The sequence below is a fragment of the Cupressus sempervirens genome, chromosome 7 (assembly GCF_028749045.1).
Source record: "Cupressus sempervirens isolate cs-2001-9-10 chromosome 7, ASM2874904v1, whole genome shotgun sequence".
Taxonomy (NCBI): domain Eukaryota; kingdom Viridiplantae; phylum Streptophyta; class Pinopsida; order Cupressales; family Cupressaceae; genus Cupressus; species Cupressus sempervirens.
Window position 1 is genome coordinate 223,362,973 of NC_143124.1, and position 23,076 is coordinate 223,386,048.

Consider the following 23,076-nt stretch of genomic DNA (forward strand, 5'->3'; position numbering starts at 1 on the left):
TTTAGTTGCATTTTCGGCTACAAGCAGATTTGGTATTTTGCTCATATCTTCTTCACTACTTGTCCGACGCTTATGCCGCTTTGAGGGAATGGTATTATGAAGGTAGTGGACTGATTGAAGGACAAAGTATTGTAGCAGCAAGTTCGAAAGCATGGGCTAGAGTATTATGTCAATACTGCTGAAGTAATTAGTGAGTTGATAAATCTGCCATGTATTTGGTTTTATGAATTCTGAAAATAACATTTTATTAGCAGCAGTTCATTTCCACTTTGCATACTATTGTAGTTTCTTTCTTGTTTATGTTGTATGATACCAATTTCATGCACGAAACACAACAAACAAATAAACGTTTGATTTTCGGAGTTATAAGGGGTTTAAAACATTAAACACAGAAATAAGAAGTTGAATGCAAACTGTTTGACATAATTCCTTTCAGCAATTTGGTTTAGTTTTTTGGGACATCTAGGGGTGCCCATTACAGTGGAGTAAAGCAAAAAGAGATGTAGATGATATTAGATGATCTAAATGGCCCAAAAAAGGAAATAAATATTTTGGAAGCAGTTGGAGATGTCAAGGTTCTTTTGGTGAGAGCAGTTGAAGATTTACACAATTAAAGGTAGTAGAAGGCAAACAAAATTAATTGAAGGCTCCTGCAGTAAGTGTCACTTGCCGATCTTGCAACTACGTTTGTAGTTTTGTCCGAATACAAAGAATGTTTTAAATGTAACATTCTAGAAATATCTCTGTATTCATTTTTTATTAAGATTTTGATGGGTGCCCTCCCATCTAAAGCTTATTGCAATCCTTCTCTAAATAAGGATTTCCAAGATGTGGAGTAGGGGTTCCTGTATTTATGCCAAAAAGTGGTTTTGTCATGATCTCTCAAAAGTCTTTCATAATATTTTCTACAAATTACTTTATAACCAATTTGATGAATGTTGTTGAACTATCTTTGAAACTGGAATAAAGGAACTGTTTAGAAGCCCTTCTTGTGTTCATTTTGTTGTGTAAATGACTGGTCTGATATAACTTTTGTGATATATTTTGAATCCTTGAGTTTGTGTCTCAATTTTATTTGCAAGTGAGTTTTGGAAGATTCATATAGGTTACAAGTTGCGAGATTGTGCTTCTTTTTAGGTTATTAACTGTGAGTATCATTATTCTTGTTAGCATCTTGTTTAAAGTCTATCCTTTTTGTGAAATATTTATGTGTGAGTTTTCTGAGGTCAATATTGTGCCAACCTCGAACTATTTAGAAAAACTTCATCATGTCAGGTCAACAATATTCTCATCTTAATGTTTTGGTGTACCACATTAAGTTCAATCAAGTTTACTTTTTAGTATTTACATTGCACACAAGCAATCCTCTATCTCTTTCCTTCCCAAGTTTTAAATTTATGTTTGAAGAAGAAATAGGTGAAGCATCATATGGAACCAGCCTAGAACCTAGAAATTCACTTCTATTTCTGGTACACCCACTACTTAGGAGTGTTTTCATGTTACTCAGAGTGACTAAGTTTTAGTATTCATTTAGGGTGCAACTTTTAGAGATAACATTAACATCAAGAGACTCAATAAAATATGATCTTCACAATTCGTTAGACATTAGGTCTTATGATGTACAAATTGAACTCACGAGATCATGCAAGTTAATAATAAAAAAAATAAAAAAATAAAAAAATGATAAGATCATTGATGTTTAAAAAGTAATGTTGTAAGAAATTTCATTACAAGAAGATTTTAAGACATAACCAACACCTCAATAAATAAATAAAAATTTCTCTTTAATACTTAATAATAAGACTAAAAAATTGAACCAATTACATAGTTGTGCCTTTATTTGTAAAGGACAGCTATCAAATAGCCAGACATATATTTGACTATATTTAATCATTAATTAAACACTCTAAGTACACCTCATTCAGGGAGTTCCATGAAAAAATAATAAAACTAATTGTTCACCATGCTTATTGAGTTAAAGTTAAAATACGAGGCAAAGTGTATAGAAATGTACACAAAATCCTTTCAGCTAATGAAATATGTGTATTTTATGTTCCAATGACATAAATATTATGAATATTCTACTTCCCTAGGGGGAGACACCATTCCAATGTGAAAGTGGATGACTACGATAAAATAAGATCTTACCTGTGATGTAGCTTATCAACAATTGTAGTCAAAGCCGGGAGAGTTCTCCAATCTTCACCCGTCCTCACGGTCGACGCACACCACCTCTCTAGTGTCCCTCGCTCGAGATAGGAGTGACGAAAAATACGCTCCTCGTCAAACCTAACGAACTCCAGACGTTCGCGGATGGTCCATGGATGAGTAGTAGTGCCGCATCGCTTTATAATGCTGGTCTCTAATTACGGTGGTAATCATCCATTGTCCTGGTCGCTTGTACTTGTACATACCAGGAATCATCTCGGTCGCTGGTAGAGGAGCAGAGCCACAGACGCAACCAAACTGCACATGATTATTGCGCCACTCACTGATCCCTTAAGATAATTTAATGTTCTAAACAGAGTGGCTGGATCTGCGAAAGCAATAGCTCAGAGAAGGGACCAAATTTGACATCGCTCCATTTGCTGCTTCTCCAATTAGATTAAAAGCTGATGGCAAACTGTGAAAAGAAAACAGAAAACACTCTTAGTTTTTACAAAGGAAGTTATTTTCTTTTGCAGATCCATTATCGATTACTTAGAATATGTACATGGCGTCAATGAGAACAAAGCCTATGGTTCATCATGACTCAAAAAACTCTATCGTTGAGATTTGAAATACCTTTGTATGTTGAAAGACGATTTGAAATCAATAACTTCAACTTTCGAATGCAACCCTGTATTGCCGCATTGCTGCAAAATAAAAGCTGCATTCTTTCCAATGACTTCATTTCTCCAATGACTGCTATATTCTCCAGCTTCTCACAAGAGTGGATGCTAATACTCTTCAGTCTAGCAAGACTTGGCAACTCCTCAAGGTTTGGATATTCATTAATGTCTATACACTCAATCTGTGTAGGATAATCAGTTCCTGTGACTTGGTTCAATCCTCCGCAGAAGCGCACTCAGAGCGTCCCGAATGTAGCTGGCAGTGTTATCTTGTGCAGCCTCTCACATTGATTAATGTCAACACTTTCCAAGCAGCTCATCTCGGAAAGATTTGGCAACTCCTGAAGCTCAGGACAGTCTGCAATGATCAAGTCTGTAAGCTTCCTGAGATTGTTCGTTTTTGCCACTCGTTTCAATTTTTTGCACCGCTTCACTGAGAGTTTCACGACTGTACTTGGGAGTGTTATGTCTTGCAGCAGATCACAGGAATCAATGCTAATACATTCCAAGTAGCTCATATCAGAGAGATTTAACAACTTCTCAAGATTAAGAAACTCACTAATGGACAACATTCTAAGCTGTGTGAGATTGCTGATTCCTCCCACCATCTGCAATCCTTCACACAGGTGCACGGAGAGTTTGATGAGTATAGTTGGCAATGTTATGCCGTGTAGCCTCTGGCAGTAATCAATAGTAATACTTTCCAAACAACACATTTCAGAAAGACAAGGCAACTCCTCTAGTTCAGGATACCCAGAAATGATCATGTCTGTAAGGTTTGTAAAATTACCGCTTCCTCCCACTCGCTGCAATTCCATGCATGCTGTCACTGTGAGTTTGATAAGCGAGTGTGGTACTGTTATGTCGTGTAGCTTCCTACAGCCATCAATACAAATACTTTCCAAACAGCACATTTCGGAGAGATTCGGCAATTCTTCAAGCTCGGGACACGTAGAAATGGTGATATCTGTAAGCTTTGTAGGATTGCCAATTTTGGACACTCGCTGCAATTTTCTGCACTGGATCACTGTGAGTTTCACGAGTGCAGTTGGCAATATTAAGTTATCTAGGCTCCGTCCAACAAGTATTGGCAGCACATCAAGCTCATCACACTTACCAATGTACAGCTCTGTAAGACTATCCATTCCTTCAATCCTTGGCAAGCATCTGCAAGTTTGCAGAACGAGTTTGGTTAGATTTTTAGGTAGTGTTATGTTTTGGAGCTTATTACACGATTCAATGTGATTTGTCTCAAGCAACAATAACAATTCAATGTTAACTCCTCAAGCTCAGGACAATCACGTATGGATAACCTTTGCACATCAAAGTTACCCATCACTTTCTTCAGATTATGACATTCGTTCAACACAAAAGACTTAAGCTTCCCACATCCATCAAGGCTGATGCTTTGGAGAGAGTTCATACCCACAAGATTCAAATTAAGCTCAAGTTGCCGACACTCAGAAATAATCAGTTGTTCAAGATTATTGAGATGTGATATTTCTGAGACACTTTGTAGTTCTATACAATCATTCAAGTGAAGAAGCTTAAGATTTTTGGGCAAAGTTATTTTTCGCAGCTTCACACACTTGGTAATTTTAACCCCCTCAAGGCAAGTTAGATGTGCAAAACGTGACAGCTCTTGAAGCTCCGGGGCAATCCAATATATGCAACTGTGCAAAAGTGCCCCACACTTCTTTCCAAATCGTACAGTGTGTCAGCTTAAGGCAACCGAGCTTCCCGTATCCATCGATAGTGACCCTTTCCAGGCAAATTGCACTACAAATCACTGGGAGCTCCTCAAGCTCCGGACAGTCACTAATGCACAGCTCTACAACTTCTGTGAAATTAGACATTCCTGCAATCCTTTGCAAATGTCCGCATCCTTGCACGGTGAGTTTGATGAGTGTTGTTGGTAGAGTTATGATTTGCAGCTTATCACACAAGACAATTTTAATCCTCTCAAAGTGGCTCGCTCGGGCCAGGCTTGGTATCTCATCAAGTTCCGGACACTCAATAATGTACAGCTCTGTAAGCTCTGTAAGATTTTCCAAATCTGTAATACATTGCAATTTTTTGCACCTCTGCACTTTGAGATCTCTAAGTGCTACTGGCAGTGTCATAGTCTGCATATTGCAATATTCAACAGAGATCCTATACAGGGACTTCAATCCAGAAAAAAGCAAATCAACCTGAAGCTCAGGGCAATCTTTTATATTCAGCTCTTCAAGTTCTGCATGACAAGATACTCCTGCTACCTTTTTCAATTCTTTGCAATCTTCCAGTGTCAATTTAGTAATGTTGGGTGGCAGTGTCATGGTCTGCATCTTTTCAGATTTAATAATGGCAACATTCTCCAAACAGCTCATGCCCGAGAGACATAACTCAAACTCAATATCCCGACACTCAGAGATTTCTAGTTCTAGAAGCTTGGTGAGATTAGATATACTGGATACCTTTTCCAGATTTGCAATTGCTAATTTTTCTAGCTTGCTAAGATGTACAACATCCAACTCATAGAGCTTAGGGCACGCACGAATATTCAATTCTACCATTTCTGTAAGAGCGGATATTCCTGACAGGCTTTTCAGTTCTCCACAAGCATTCAACTCAAGACGCTTTAGAGTCATTGGCAAAGTTATGCTCCGCAGGTTCCCACACTGAAGAATGTCAACCTCCTTAAGGCGTTCCATATTCCCCAAACATGGCAGCCCTTCAAGAATTGGACAATCCTTTATGGACAATATGGCCGGGTCAAAGACACCCGATAATCTTTTCAAAATTGTACAATTCATCACCTCAAGGCAATTGAGCTTCACACATCCACTAACTGTAATTGTCTGCCGGCGACTTGAACCACAAATAACTGGCAATTCTCTAAGCTTCGGACAGGCACTAATGTTAAACACGTGTATCTTTCTGAAATCAATGCCTGCTTCTGAGACTATTTCCAGATTTTTACAACCATCCAGTCTAAAACATTCAATTATCACGACAGACGAATCAACTGCTATCTTCTTCAGAAAATTCAAACCCACCAGATGCAACTCAAGCTGAAGCTTCCAACACAAGGAAATGCTTAATTCTACAAGCTTTGGAAGATTGGATATCCCTGTCACACTTGTTAAATAATTACATTTTTCAATCTTTACTTTTCTTAGGCTGTCCAGTTGTGCAAGACTTAAATCATGAAGCGTTGAACATCTACTGATGTTCAATTCTTCAAGCACCCTAGAAACCGATATTCCTTGCACATTTTTCAAATCACAATTTGCAATTGAAATCCTTTTGAGGTAGGCCATACGGTGAAGACATACCTCCTCAAGCTGAGGGCAGGCACTAATGTTTATTTCTTCAAGCTTAAGATTGGCTGTGACTGACAATCTTTTGAGTTCTTCGCATTTGCTAATCGTAAGACAATTCAATTTCTCAAAGTCTTCACAATTGCTAAGCCTCACTTCAGCAAGATTTTCCATGCAAAAAAGTTCCAAGGATTTGAGTTTTGGACAAAGATTCCCACTTATTTCAATCTCTATAATACATTCTAGCTCGCTAATTAGTGGATCCTCAAGTAAGCTGAATGGAGCCTTGACAGTAGTAGGCTTCCGACAATCATTCGAAATCTGAAAATTCGATGGGGAGAATCCTAATAATGGCAATCCTCCTATAGCCGCCATGTCTTCACCTTCAATGACTTCCTTTTCCACATCAGCTACTACTTCTATGAAATCTGGGAACTTTCTTAAAGAAGTTCTGGAAATTTCCAGTAGCCTCAATTGGGAAGGAACCTGAAAATATGAAAAAATTATTGTTTTGAACTTTCAATGGTAGCCAAGAAATTAATGCATTTCATCGTGGATAATGAAATTCTTAAGCACTTGCACTAAAACGAAAAGATTAGATCTGAAAAAAAATCTCATTGCAGATCACTCACTAAAAGATTTCAATAAAACACTCCTTTGCAACCAGCGCAGATGGAAAAGAAAAACATTGATCTGATTTATTGAATTATTTTTGTCAACAAAAATACGGAGCAAATAAAAGAAGTTATTATAATTCTTTCCACGTTGCATAAAGCAGTTTATAGTGAACCCTTAGTCATGCAATGACTGAGCAAAATCCATATTGCATGAAGAAAGCTAATGTTATATGGATAGTCGTGCAAACTGCTGTTGTTCGAGGGGAACGCAGAGAAAGTCATTGCAATCGCAAAAATCTAAAGCTAGATTAACTAAAATTAGAGTGAATCTAACTATAAGATATACTACACATACACCACTTATTATGCATTAACAAAAAAAGACGAAAAAGCTACCCTTGATCATTGCGTGTCTTCATATGCAAATTTAATAGTGATTATTATTTTTCGGTTGAAAAGAAGAGAATACCTGTACATCTTGCCGCCACAATGTATTGAAGTTAGCATTACAGATTATTAAATGCTGAATATGTTGAAGTGGAATCCATGAGGGAATGGAATCAGAGAAATATCCATCCTCATCCTCATCCAACTGAAGAAACAGCAAAGAAGTTGACGACGCAGCAGTAGCACTTTCATCCAATTCCCCGAAAAGGAAGGTAATTCTAGAGCCCAGGATTTCGTCGAAAAAGGAATGGAAAGACCTTTTTTTGGTGTGAGCAAGTATTTGTTTGAATCCCTCTGATTCCTGGATTCACAGAAGTTAAAATCAGAATATCATCTGAGTTGATCAACTTGATATACAGCACATGATTTAAGTTGGGACAAACATACCAATTTTTTAAGCTCTTGTGGACGCCACAGGCGAGGAGGGTCGTTATGTTTGTTTGCCATTTCTCTTCCCAAATCCCGCAGATGGTCGTGCATTCTCAGTATAGGCACAGGGTCATCTATTTCGTCAAGAAGACACTCGTCTTCAGCAGATTCTTCAACAAGCTCTTCAACAAGACACCTGTCTTTTAGTTTTTGCAGTCCACATTGAGCGTTCCATCCCGATGCCTCCCATACTCTGATGGCTGTAGATTTCAATTGATCAACAAAAAAGCATGCTATATCAATGAAAATTTGTTGCTCCTCATTTTCCAAAGCGTCAAAGTTTATTTGAAGCTTTTTCTTAATGTCCAGATGCAGATGCCCACAACCAAGTTTTTTGAGCACTGCCCTCCAATAATCTTGATTTCGGTCACGAACATCCCTACCCAAAACTTGCAGAGACAGAGGTAAGCCTCCACAAACGCCAACGAAGTTATCAACAAGTTGCTCACATCCACTTTCTGGATAAGGGCAGGAGTGAAGGCAAAGAGAGACAAATACACAGAAATAAAACTGATTTTATTGCCTTTACTGCCTTGCAAAATGCATTACATAAGGCCTCTATTTATAGAGGTTTCAGAACTTTCTTGAATACAAAATACATTTTACACATGTTATAATATATTAAATATGTAATTCAATATAGGCAGCTATTTTTGTGGGCTAAGACGGCTATTTATTGTGGACAGCTTCATTGTCTAATATTTACTCTAGATGGTGGATGGATGGCTAAGTTGGGCTATGGATAGTGGACTATTGGCAGAAATTAATACTATCGACACTCCCCCTTAATTTTTGTCATTAACAAATTTTGCATCAATAATACCCAATTTCTCCTGCAGATATTCAAAGTTATTTTTTGACAATTCCTTAGTGAAGATATCTGCCAATTGATCTTTAGATTTGCAGAACTCAAGATAGATTTTTCCATTGTTGACTAATTCTTTGATGAAGTGATACCTTGTATCAATATGTTTGCTCCTCTTATTAAATACATGATTTTTAGATAATGCTATTGTTGATTTGTTATCACAAAGAATTGGTGTTGGTTCCTCTTGATGATGGTGAAAATCGAACAAAATTTGACGCATCCATACTGCTTGACATGTTGTGGAAGTGGCAGCTGCATATTCTGCTTCAGCTGATGAAATAGTCACTATAGGCTGCTTCTTTGATGCCCATGACACAGCTTCTAATCCAAGGTGAAAGATATATCTAGAAGTGCTCTTCCTATCATCAATGCTACCTGCAAAATCACTGTCAGTATAACCAATCAAACCAAAATTGTTAGCTTTGGAATATAGGATTCCATATCCCATTGTTCCTGCAATATATCTCAATATCCTTTTTCCAATTTGCCAGTGAGAATTTTGTAGTGATTCCATGAACCTTGAGATTAAACTGACACTATACATGATGTCTGGCCTTGTAGTTGTCATATACATTAAACTTCCAACAAGTCTTTTAAACATAGTTGGATCAACATTTGAGTCCTTCTCTTCCTTGCTAAGTTTTGTCCCTGTTGCAATTGGAGTTGACATTGGATTGCAATTCATCATTTTAAATCTCTTCAAAACATCCTTTATATACTTGGATTGACAAGTGAAGATACCTTTGTCACATTGAATAACTTCAATACCTAAGAAATATTTCATCAACCCCAAATCTATCATTTCAAATTCTTTCATCATTTTTGACTTGAACATGTCTATTGATAGATTTTCAGTGAATATCAAGTCATCAACATATAAGCATACAATCAAAATCTGACCTTTCTTATTAGTATTAACATATAACGTGGGCTCATTGTTACTTCTATTGAATTGATTACTTATCATGTATGAATCAATTCTCGTATACCAAGCCCTAGGAGCTCGTTTCAAACCATAAAGTGCCTTGTTTAGTTTATATACCTTATTTTCATGCCCACTAACCTCATAACTAGGTGGTTGTTTAACATATACCTCTTCATCAAGAAAAATATTCAAAAAAGATGATTTTACATCCATTTGATACACTTTCCAATCATTTTGTGCCGCTATTACTAAAATAGTTCAAACTATGTCAAGTCTAGCAACTGGAGCAAATGTTTCATTATAATCAATTCCATATTGTTGTGAAAAACCTTTAGCAACTAGCCTTGCCTTATGCTTAACAATTTCACCTTTTGCATCAAATTTAGTTTTGTAGACCCATTTGACTCCTATACATTCTTTTCCTTTTCTTAAATCCATTAATTCCCATGTATTATTTCTTTCAATAGAGTCAATTTCTTCATCCATTGCCTTGATCCATTTATCTTCTTTAATTGCTTCATCAAAATACAATGGATCACAAGAAAATAAAGCAAAATTTGAGTAAATATCTACATTCTCTTCTTCTTGATCATATATCTCTTTTAAGCTTCTTGTCTTCTTACCTTTGTAACTTGGTGTTGAGAATGTAGAATCAGATTTATCACTTACATTTGAACCTGGAGGTGAGGCTCCTTGCACAAAGTTCCTTGGTGGAGTATTCAGTGGTGATTGAGTCCCTTGCTCCTTCAATTCATTGTCACTTTGTAATATTGGTGCTCCTCTTGTGACTTTTTTGTTATTATTTTCATGCCATGAATCTTCTTCTTCAAATTTAACATCCCTACTAATGATTAATTTCTTTGAAACAGGGTTATACAATCTATAAGCCTTTGATTCTTCACTATAACCAATAAAGATGCATTTTTCACTTTTATCATCCAATTTCTTCCTCAATTTAGATGGCACTAATAAATAAGAAACACATCCAAAAACTCTAAAATGAGATACATTATGTTTCTTACCATTCCATGCTTCTTGTGGAATTGTGTTCTTAACACTCTTTGTAGGACTCTTGTTCAAGATGTATATAGCATATGCTACTGCTTTTGCCCAAAACTCATTGGATAGATTTTGGCCTTCAACATACTCCTTGCCATTTCCATTATGGTTCTATTCTTCCTCTCTGCTACACCATTTTGTTGTGGTGTGTACCTTGTGGTAAATTGCTTCTTAATTCTATGAAATCTACAAAATTTTAGAAACTCGTTAGGATTGAATTCACCACCTCTATCAGATCACAATACTTTGATGTAGAGACCAATTTGTTTTTCAACCAAATTTTTAAACTCCTTAAACTTTTCAAAAGCTTCACTCTTTTGTTTGAGAAAGTATATCCAAGTCTTCCTGATAAAATCATCAGTAAATGTTAGGAAATATATACTTCCTCCTAAAGATGGAGTTTGCATAGGTCAACATATATCAGTGTGAACGAATTCCAGTGATGCTCTTGCTCTATATGAACCTCCTACTAGGAAGCTTTCTCTATATTGTTTTGCCAATATACAACTTTCACATGAACTTGGTGGTTTCAATATCTAAGGCAATCCTTTCACCATATTCTTCTTTTGTAACAAGCTCAAAGCATCAAAATGAAGATGACCATACCTCAAATGCCATAGCCATGATTAATCTAAGTATATTGTGTTGAAACTAACTTCTTTTCCTCCTTGAATGCAATGAATATGGAGGGGGAACATTTGATTTTGTGTCATGTTGACCCTTGCAATTAACCTGCCACTAGGATTTCTATCCAAGATTGTGCAAACATCATTATCAAAAGAAACTTTGTAACCCTTTTATACTAGTTGACCAACACTCATGAGATTGTGTTTTAATCTAGGCACAAAATACACATCAGGAATATATCTTTTTCCTCCATTTTTTGTCAAGACATTTATAACACCTTTTCCCATTACAGAGACTTTACTATCATTTCCTAGCTTTACTTCAGATTTTATAGAATCATCCAAGTTAGCAAACAAATCTTTATTCCTAGTCATATGGTTACTACATCCACTACCTAGGAACCATATATCAGTAGAACTTTCTTGAGCAACATTAGAAGTTATAAATAAACTTCCTGAATTGTTATCAGATACATCTGAGTAATTAGCACCATTCTTTTCAATATCCTCTTGTTTCTTTCTACATTCACTTGCAATATGACCAAATCTCTTACAATAATGACACTGAATTCAAGATTTATCAAACCTTGATGATGGCTGTTGGAATGAACTTCTACCATGTTCTCTGTTATGGATTGATTTGTTCTTTCTTCTTGATTTATATTGCCACGTCCATCTATGCTTCTACCTCTTCCTCTTTCTTTATAGTTTGATCTTCCTCTTCCTTTTCCAAGAGATACCTGTGATCTAAAAGCATTCTCCAAAGAAGAATTTTTATTTCTATTCATTCTTGATTCATGAGATAAAAGTGAACCCATTAACTCATCAATAGAGAGTATTGTCAAATCCTTAGATTCTTCAATAGCAACAACAATGGCATCAAATTTTTTAGGCAAACTATGAAGTATCTTTTCAACAACTTTTTGATCTGTCAAATCATCACCATATGATCTAATCTGATTAACCACATTCATTACTTGATTTAGAAATTGATCAACTGAGTTTGAATCCTTCCTACACAAATTTTCAAAATCACACCTTGAAGTTTGCAATTTAGCAATCTTAACTTGTGATGTCCCTTGATATGTTGTTTCTAAAATATCCCATGCAATTTAAGAAACAAGGCTTTAGCATCCTTTTTCCTATTATCTTTTAATTTATCCTTTTCATCTTGTGTTAATGTAGACTCATCTTGTGGTTCAATAAAACCCTTTTCAATAAGATCACATATGCCTTGAAAACAAAATAGTATTTTCATTTTTATAGCCCAAAATTCATAATTTTTATCAGAAAATATTGAAATTTGTGGTTGAGCTATACTACTTCCTGAAGCCATATTAATACTCATAGGTACAACTGCACCTTACAATTTTAAACTTTGCTTTACAAAGAAAATCCACCAAACAAGTCTAAGCCAATGACATATAGCTTAAACAAACAACAATACAATACTTATTTTCTCCTTTAAACAATTTTTTTTGGTCATTAGATTTCACTCCATGAAATCAGCTCATACTTTCTTCAAACATTAAACTGAGATCTATTCTTCTCTCAATCTTGGCAGCCACTAATCTCCAACTTTAGAAGTTGATAATGATCTGCAATCAAGAAAACATTAGAAGCTCCATTCACTGCTGCAGTAGTTATACGTATCAATACATAATTCTTTTCCTCCTAGGCTCTAATACCAATTTGAAGGCAAAGAGAGACAAATATACATAAATAAAACTAATTTTATTTCCCTTACTGCCTTGCAAAATGCATTACATAAGGCCTCTATTTATAGAGGTTTACGAATTTTCTTGAATACAAAATACATTTTACACATGTTATAATATATTAAATATATAATTCAATATGGGCGGCTAATTTTGTGGGTTGAGATAGCTATTTATTGTGGATGGCTTCATTGTCTAATATTTACTCTAGATGGTGGATGGATGGCTAAGTTGGGCTGTGGACGGTGGACTATTGGCAGAAATTAGTACTGTCGATAGGGAGAAAGCATGTAAACTAAAAAGATGTCTAGCATTTTCTTTAACCATTTCTTTTAAATGATAACATACTTCGATTCCCTTGGTTATTAGTATACCTTCATCTCGGGTTGTGATTATTACTAGACTATTGCCAGGCATGTGCATGATCGGTAGGGCATCTAACTATTCTTGGTGATCAATATCATCTAGAACAATTAGGAAGCTACAAGGCCTGCTTCTTTTTACACAGTTAAGGATGTAGTTTGACCCTTCCTGTGTGCTTATATAACTACACTCCTTCTCACCGAAGACATCTCTGAGAAGCCTTCCCTGCAAAGATGTTAAACTATTTCGAGCTGTGGCTTCCCGAACATCATAGAGGAAGCAGAATTGATCATATTGATGAAGCTAACACCTTCGGTTAAAGAACTCTTTGCAAAGAGTTGTTTTGCCAACCCCTACCATCCTATAGATGCCAATGGTCTTAGCCTTGGTTTCAGCTTCTTTACTCATTCCATAGTGTGTTTCAAAATCCAGTGTAAGCTTATCAAGGCATTGCCTTTGAAAATCTTCTACAAGCTTTCCAAGTGCTACTAGATGTTTGGCAACATGCAAAGGTTCTATGCATTTAACTTCTTTTTGAGCTGCTATTACTATGCTATCCAAGTCGTTGGCCCTTCATACCGGGAGGTGGAATTTAATGAGAAATAAACTTTATTTACTAAAAGAGACCATTTATTATTTGCAAATGATGGATGGGTAGAGGCACAGGAAAAAATATAAAACACCATACACAGAACAACAATGTGTTGCCACACAATTTTTTTTTTTAATATTTCCTTCTTCATTTTTCCCATGTCAATTACATTACATGTTGCCTCTATTTATAGAGCTCTTAAATTATTTTTGGAATCATCTACATTAGCTGACATAGGAGAAATAAAATTTTCTAGAACTATCTATGACTTTCAGAACTTTACCTACCCCTATTCAGTAATCCTCTTGGAATATTTAGAATCCTCTATTATTCATTCACAATTCATTTGAGTTGAAATTACACATTCCAACACTCCCCCTTAATTTCAACCTCAAATGTTATTACATACAAATGCTAAAATTCTTTCTTTTTCCAAATGCCAAAATGCCATTTTCCAATAATAATGCCTTTGCTAATGCATGCCTATCAGTTGCCTCATCTGCCACAAATGCTGAAAATCATTTTTCTTCTTCAATGCCATGCCGAAAACCTTTTTCTACTTTGATGACATGCTGAAAACCTATTTCTTCTTTGATGACTTGCTCTAATCCATTTCCAAATGTTGATGTATTTCTTCTTCCTCTTGAGCATTTATACTTAAAAAAACTTTTGATCATACTTGTAATCTTCTGCCAACTTGATTCGTAGCTCCATCCACAATCCATTTTTATACAACCTACTAGAGAATCATTTTTGTAATCTCTATTCCAACATGTCTTGTCACAATGGTTTTTTAAGCCATAAATATTACATGGATTTAAATCCCAACATCTATCCTTTGTATGCCCTTTTCTGTTATAGTGTGAACATTGCACAATCTTTATACTTTCAATTGATTCTCTGGAACTTTTATTCATCTTTTCACTCCCTGCATCATATCCAAGACTTGCATATTTTGATCTGACTGTAGTCTCAATCGGATTCCTTAATCCCTGTTCATCATTTCCTAAACCTTTACCTTTGAAACCCATTCTTTTCATAATCTTTAAGCCAATACTATTATTATCATAACAAACATAATCTGTAAACTTCTTGTTATTTACTTTCTTACACTTTTCATCACAAACACTTTCAGTTTCAAAAAAATCACATTCACTCAAATCATTTGTGTCATAATATACATCACATACAAATGGTTTTACACTCAAACATTCTTTCTCTTGTTTCAAAGTAGACAAATCCTTCTTTAGCATACTATTTTCTTCTTCCAATTTCTTCACATTTTCTTCTAAATCTTTGTTGATTTTCTCAATATCATCAAACAAATTTAACTTTTCTTCTAATTCTTTATTTTTCTCTCTAAGTTTACGTGTTTGCTTCACCTGCCAATTATGTACTTCTTCCACAAATTTTAGCCTATCCTCTAGCTCTTCAATTGCCTCTATATGGAGACTAATTTCATTTAACAATTTAGACTTTTTTTCTCCCATCTCATTTCTTACTTTTTCCAATTCCTTTTGCAAAATATCTTTTTCACACAATAATTTTGCATTTTCTTTCTTCACCATCACTAGTTCTTCTTCTAACTTATTTGTCTTCTCTTTTTGAATTCTACCAGCTTTTCTCATTGAAATCAATAATTTAAAACATTTTACTCTATCTTTAAAAAAAAATTAAATACCTTTTCACTTCCAGAATTAAATCTTCAAACAACTTGAAACAATCCCTTTAGACAGCTAGACTTCTCACAATATTCTTTTGTTGTTATAATTTCTCAAATGTAATTAAGTAATTGTAAGAATTCACACCATACCTTTCTTGCCGACTTGCCCCCTTTCCTGCTTAACACTTCCTATGTGGTCTTCTTCATTCTCATAACACAAACAATCTTCCACCATTTAGTAGCACCAACACACTTGCTCTTTTATCACAATCTAAAATTCTGTCCAACCTTCTATCAAACCTATCTCTGATACCAATCTGATGGATGGCCAGAGGCACAGGAAAAAATATAAAACACCATACATAGAACAACAATGTGCTACCGCACAACAAAATATATTATATTTCCTTCTCCATTTTTCCCATGTCAATTACATTACATGTTGCCTCTATTTATAGAGGTCTTAAATTATTTCTAGAATCATCTACATTAGCTGACATAGGAGAAATAAACTTTTCTAGAGCTATCTACGACTTCTAGAACTTTACCTAACCCTATTCGGTAATCCTCTTAGAATTTCTAGAATCCTGTATTATTCATTTTTAATTCATTTGAATTGAAATTACACATTCCAACAACAAAGGCATAAAGTGAAGTATAATGGAAACAAAGAAATGTTGCATGAGACCAAGCTCTGCCAAACACCAAGGGGACTCTGCATATCTCTTGGAGAAGATAGCGATATGAACTGCAACTGAGCGAATGGTTGTCTCGATGGTGGAAGGGAACGATTGACCAAGCTCCATCTTCCAAATCAAGAAAAGCCCATATTCCCAATTCCTTGACGGAATAGGAATACGTATTTTGGAATACATATTCTGGAATAGAACGTATTCCTGTTCTCCGTTTGGTTCAGCCAATATTTGATGGGAATTCACGGACCCGAAAATTTATGTTTTCTAAAATTAAAAAAATGGAATAGGAATACGTATTCCAATACCACCTATTTTGGTGAAATTGCAAAACTCCATTTTTGGGCCAAAAATGGAATACGTATTCCATTTTTGCTTCGTATTCCAATCCCGTTTTGGTGCATCCAAACAAAGAATTTACAATTTTTGGAATACATTTTCCAGAATGCGTATTCCTATTCCGCTCACCAAATGGACCCTAAGGGAAGTGTAGAGCAGAAAAGCAAGGGAATATTTGGAATCAGGGCCTCTGTGATTGATGAAGACATCATACAATGCTGTGGATTCAGGTTCATTTCAACATTTTCTTTTGGATGATGAAGAAGATGCCATTTGTTTCAGCTCAGACACTTCCGACACTTGTGTTAGAATTATGATTGAGAGGTATGGCAGGCAGGTTCTCTCGTCCCTAAAAACAGTAGTTTAAGGGTTTCGCCGTGGCCGAGAAGTTACGCGGCAACACGCTACGAAGTGGAAAATATATTGTTTTACAATTCGATGAAATACATTGAATAGGGCAGGAAAGTTGAAGGAAAGACGCTCACCTCCATTATTTTGACTTGAATTGGTAAATGCTAATTCTCCAAGGCCCAAAAAAACCTAGTGGATGTCTTTTCCACCACGACACCAAGGCCTGCGAGTGTGTAATAGTTAGATTGGTTACGTCATTACCTACGAACCGAGAAGGAGAAGCGAATTTTTCAAAAAAAACAAAATTAATTTTTTAATTAATTTTAAAATTACAGTAGCACTGCACTGTGGCTTTCAAATTACTTAATAAATTAATAAAAACATCAAATCGAGTGTATTCTTTCGGCTATTTAGCCACGGGCTGATTTCTCTCTGTGAGGGACAGAAAAGTAGTCTTCACATGTCTCACATGTCTCTTTTGTGTGGTAGTGATTTTCTTCATTGACAGCAATCGTTAGGACAGCCACTATGTTTTTTCTGTAGCTAGTGAAAAAAAACAGCAAACTAAAACGCATATGGGCCCTTCGCAACTATTTCTCTCGTGACCTTCAGGCCAAGATGTTTGAGCTTGATAGACAACCACATTTAACGCCTTTAGCTTTTCTTTTACGTTGTGGAAAATTGGCGTGGGACCGGATAAGACAAGATGATGGCGGGGAGTGGAAAATAGGCGGGAGACAGATATGACATTCTGATGGCGGGGGAGCTTCCCCTCAGCTTCCTACCCCATTCTATTTATTCCATTAGTCCTATGTGTGTCCCTTCCTTTGGTTCATGGAAGATGACTCGAATTGTCATTTTTTAGATCTGGATATGATTTTTTTCATTTGTTTCAAAAAAAGGAAAATGAAATTAGAATTTCAAACTTCTAATTTTACCTCAAAATCTGATTATCAATCTTCCCTCTCCCAACTAGGAATTAAGATTTAAAATTGGTTACACTTTTTGGGGAGTAGCTCAAAATGAAAATGAACTTTTTTTTGGAGTGTGTCTATAATATTTTTTTCATCAATTTAATTTGTTTTGCGTTTTCAATGGTTCGACTTGCATTGTTCTTGTGGAGGTATTTTGCTCTTGTGTTGACATTGTTTTCTTCTATAAAGGTGTCTTGGTAGCAATGAGCTACTAGCAGAGGCTACCTACCCACTAAATTAAATTAAATTTGCTCTTATATAGACTTTGAGCTAGCTTGGATGACTGTAGTACCAGAATCTTGTATGCCTCAATGGCTAGGAAAGAAAGAACAAGTGTCTCTTCATTCTCTACGACTACCCGTCCAACAAAAGCCTTGAAAGAAATTTGTACAATCCAAAATTGAATCTTTCACAAGATTGTATCATTCAACTATTTTGCATTTGTCTACAACAAAAATGTTATCAAGGGCCACATTGTAAAAGTACTTTCTGTCAAAAATTACATTTACAATAAACATTAAGAGGATTTCTATAGGTTATCCATCATCTACTATATCTATAGTTGTGTTGATGTAAATATGGATGAATAGTTAATTTGTATCGGCAAGGGACTATTTTGACGTCAACTAGCAATTAGATAGGCAAGGTTCTAGAAAGTTGTCCTATCCCAAAAAAACAACTGAAGACCACATGTATGTGGTCTTTTTAGTGTCTACGAGTGACATTATCCCTTCCTTGGCCTCTGAGCTAAATATAAAATTAATATCCAATAAATTAAAAATTAAATAAATAAATTATTTAAGAAATAAACTAAAAATTAAAAAAATCAAATTCCAATTCCAATTTGAAAAACCAAATGCATAAAAATGTATCTTCCCACTCATCTTCCGAATGAAACAAATGGTTCAAATAAAATCTCAAAAATAGGAATCAAGATTTGCAAAACCTTGATTTTGCTGAATCAATATTTGTATGAATATCAATTTCTACAATTCCATGAACCAAACGGATCCTAATGGAAGGTGGTCAAATATGGTAGAAATGACATCCTTGGGAATAGGTGGATATGTACAATGTGAAAAATGGGGGAAGCCAAATAAATGGATGACATATTTCCCAAGGAGATCCCATTGCATAAGAAAAGAAAGCCACCCCCTCTTATGTTCGACAGAGTCTATACATCTAATTAAACAATTTATTTTTATTTATTAGCTCTTCAATACTTATGCATTCTTTAGGCGCATAAAACTTAATTATTTCAACCAATAACATTTTAGAATTAATTCATTTCTGAAGTAGATTATATAGTTTATTATTTCTTACATTTTTAAAGTGAGAAATCTATAATTATCTAAGTTTTTATTGGTTGTCATAGGAAAATGCAATTAGAAAAATCTATTTTCAAATCAAAATTAGAAAGAAATTTTAAAAAGAATGTCACATTAATAGACACCTTTACTTTATCTAGATCCTTCTCTCGATATTTTAATCATTTTTCCCACTGCCTCTCTCTATTCAAGCCCTCATCTATATCATTCTAGAATGTAGACTTTCTTTGTCCCTTTGCTAGAAAGAGCTCAAGGAGAGGTAAAAGCATGTAAGTGGCAAAGGTAGAGATGGCCCAACAATGTGATTAGAAATAGAAATAGAAGATCTGACGATTGGGCTCCATCACAGGCACCTTATGCCCCAATAGTATAGGCTTCTGCACATCCCCATGGCCATTGCCCCCTATTTTTTCAATTATTTTTTTCAAAGCTGCATCCTAATCATGGATCATGTAGTATGATCCAAAAAATTGATGTTAAAAAATTGTCTACACAATTGAACCTAAAAACAAGAATTCATTATCATGGATTGTGGAAATCTAATATCACTTAAAGTTTAATTTGTTGAAGCTTTGAAATTAAAAAAATAGATCATATTTTCTGAATAGGAATCTTGGCATCATTTCACTTTAGTATTTGGGTCAGTGTAAGAAGTTGGGTCTCACTTTTGGCCAAAAAGTGGAAGTATTTTTCCTGTTTTTTAAATATTTTGTCAATTGATGCCAAAATTTGAGCCATTTAGAGATTAAATATAAAAAAGTTTTAGAAATAAAAATTGTAGTACCTGGGATCTTCTTTTTGAATATGTAATTTATTTGAATACCCATATGATAGATTATTTTTTTTGGTATAAATATTTAAAATCCACTTTTTCAAAATGTCTATTTCAAGACCATACCATGCTCATTTACGGATACCATAATTTGACACAAATAAATGAATTTTCCTAAATCCTTTTAAAGGAAGTTACCTAATATAACTAAGATTGATGACAATATTTTTTCTTTTCTTTTTGTTGAATAATCTTTATATATTTAATTATTAATTGGCTATAAAGGTAAATTTTAAAACCTCTCATGTACGAACACCATAATTTGGTCAAAATTTCACTTTTTTCAATTTTTTTTTTTTAACCTCAAAAGAATTGTATGTAGATTGATGACATATAAATTAATTTAAGAAAAATTATATTAAAAAAAAGTTATTAAAGTTTTAGTGAATGTTACTTTTTAATATTTAAGAGATAGTTTTGATTAATAAATAATGGGAAAATAGAAAAGAAACTAATAACACTATAAAATTTACATTTTTGAAATCAAAATAGTAAGATCTATAATGGGTTTTTGTTTCATCAAAAAATTCAATGGGGACGACCATATAAAAATTATGGCAATCTCTGAAATTGTTGATTAAATGCCTTAGCAAAAACATGGTTCATAAAGGCATGGCTTGGTGGGACCAAGCCTATGCCATGCCTTTCCCCAAGACAAAACCTGATGCAAAAGTCGTGGCCATTCCAAATTCCCGCTCATGTCTCAAGAATCAGGCACCCGACTTGTAATTCAAAAATTGGGTGCCAATTGCAAGTTAACCACTGTAAAAATTGGGTACTTAATTCTTAAAAAATCAAGTACCTAATTTGTAAGCAGGGCCTTGATTTCTGATTCTAATATACCCGTTGGGTCCCAAAAGCTACCCCACAGGCCAACTTTCAACGATTAAAATGATTGAATAACAGTTTCGATCTGCAACAGCCAATTCCATCATAGTTATACTATTTTTTTGTCTTCTTCGACAATTTGCAAGCTATTGATTCAAATTCAAAACTGATGCAAATATGGGATCAAAACAATGAAGAAAGAAGAAAACAAAAATTCTGAAAGATGAGGAGATTGCAACAAATAAAGAGAATGAAGCACAACATCGATGAGAGAGAAGACAAAGAATTAGAGATTTGAACAATGTTTCAAAAGAGAAAGACATTGAGGATACAACAATGGATGAAGAGTCCGAAGAAGAGAACCCAATACAAAGAAATTCAGGTGAACATTCTAATCAAACATTCAATACAGGTGTGTCTCCAAACCCTCAAATTTTTTCTCATGATGAAATTTGTGATTTTTTAGAAGTAGGTTACAATTTAAATGATTTAGATTTTCTTCATGAGAATAAATTGTCAAACGATCATGCACAAAAAACTCCAATGGAAATGCATGCCCTGAAAGAAATACCAAGAAAAATTGAAAATGAGATTCAAATCGCAAATAATAGTGAAAATGAAATGTCAATTGGAAATAAAAATTACATGAATGTAGACATAGAAACACAAACTACTGAACAAACATGTCAGAATGATTGTAAGGTGTCTAAACATATTTTTCATTTTCCTAATGATGTGCTAGATAATCTTGAGAGATTGGTTTCATGGAGACAAATTAGGACACATGCTAATAGATTATATAGATATTTTTTTTATAATAAGAAATTTGGGTTTCAATGCTAGTTGATGATGCAACTAATTAAAATGTCTAATATACCAAAAGTAATGAGAAGGTTAAGAATGTATGCAAAACCCAAGAATAAAACTGAGTCTTTAAAACAAGTTGTATCCATTGTTGCTAGTGCCTTTGATGTTATCAGAAAGAGAAGTTGCTCTAAAGATAAGAATGCAACATAACAAGCAATAAGAACAACTTTAGTTAAAAAATCAACAACTAACAAAAGATTGATTAGCAACATAATGGATATCTTAATGTGAATCATAAGAATTTAGAAAGAGCTATAAAGAGAAGGGTTAACTTTGAATGTGATCCATCAAATATTTTGTGGACTTCTAGTGGTAGATTCTCGAGATGTGATATGAAACTTACTAGTGAAGTCAAAAGTTTGGTTGAAATTTTTTGGCATGATAATACGAGAGTATCACCTAATTTAAGAGATGTTCTTAAATTGAAAATTGAGTAAAAAATGCATGATCCACATCCCAAACACCTTTTGGACATAACTCAAATAGATTTTTTAAAAAAAAATTGTAGATGGTAGGGTATTAACTATTACCATTAGTCAAAGATCTTTTGAAAAATGTAGACCATGGTGTGTAAGGATGAACAAGGAAAGAATCACATGTTGTTGTAAAACTCATGTTAAATTTTGTTACCATTATGATGTATTTCAATCTATATGTGGTACCATGCATAGTAAAGAAATGTTGTAGGAATGTGGTATAAAAATACCAGCTCAAACTATAAAGGATTTCATATCAGGTTTGTTTTGTAAGCCATCTAATGATCAATACTTTCTTTTCAATGCATGTCTTTATGGTACATGTGATATGTATGGCAATCTTTCTTTATTAAATGAATGTTTACATGGAAATACCTTGACTACTTTTGGAGAACAATTAGTTGATGTAAAAAGATTCAAAACTATTGAATATCCATTGAAGCATGAGAAGATTGGAAGGTGTGATCTAGTTATAGATAAAGTTAGTTGTCATGCATTTGTGGATGAGTTTAAGAGTGTGATCGTACCAAAATATATTAAACACTCTCAATATTATAGATGGCTTGATGAAAAATTTCACATATGTAAGAATACTTTTCCAATTGGTACTATACTTTTAGTTGTTGACTTTGCAAAGAACTACACACTTGCACCGCAATATGAGATACAACCACAATATTACAATTTAGTGCAAGTAACAATTTATGTTCATATAGTTTATAGGCATGCCCCTAATAGTATAGAGGAGGATAAAAAAATATTGAGAGAGTTCCATTTCTCTATGAGTGATAATAAACTTCATTCATTTGAGTTTGTCCAATACTGTTTCAAGGTATTTTATGAAAATTTAAAAGAGAGATAAATTCAAATGACACATTGAATATGGTTAGATAACTATATAGGACTATTCAAGAATGCTATAGCATTCTATTGGTTAAGTAGGGCACAT

At 34.4% G+C, this 23,076-nt stretch overlaps 1 pseudogene; it reads right to left on the reverse strand.

Annotated features, from left to right (window-relative positions):
* Positions 1 to 4,438: 4,438 nt before the first annotated feature.
* LOC149546306 (disease resistance protein RPP4-like) overlaps positions 4,439 to 23,076 on the reverse strand; it is a 77,399-nt pseudogene continuing 58,761 nt past the window's right edge.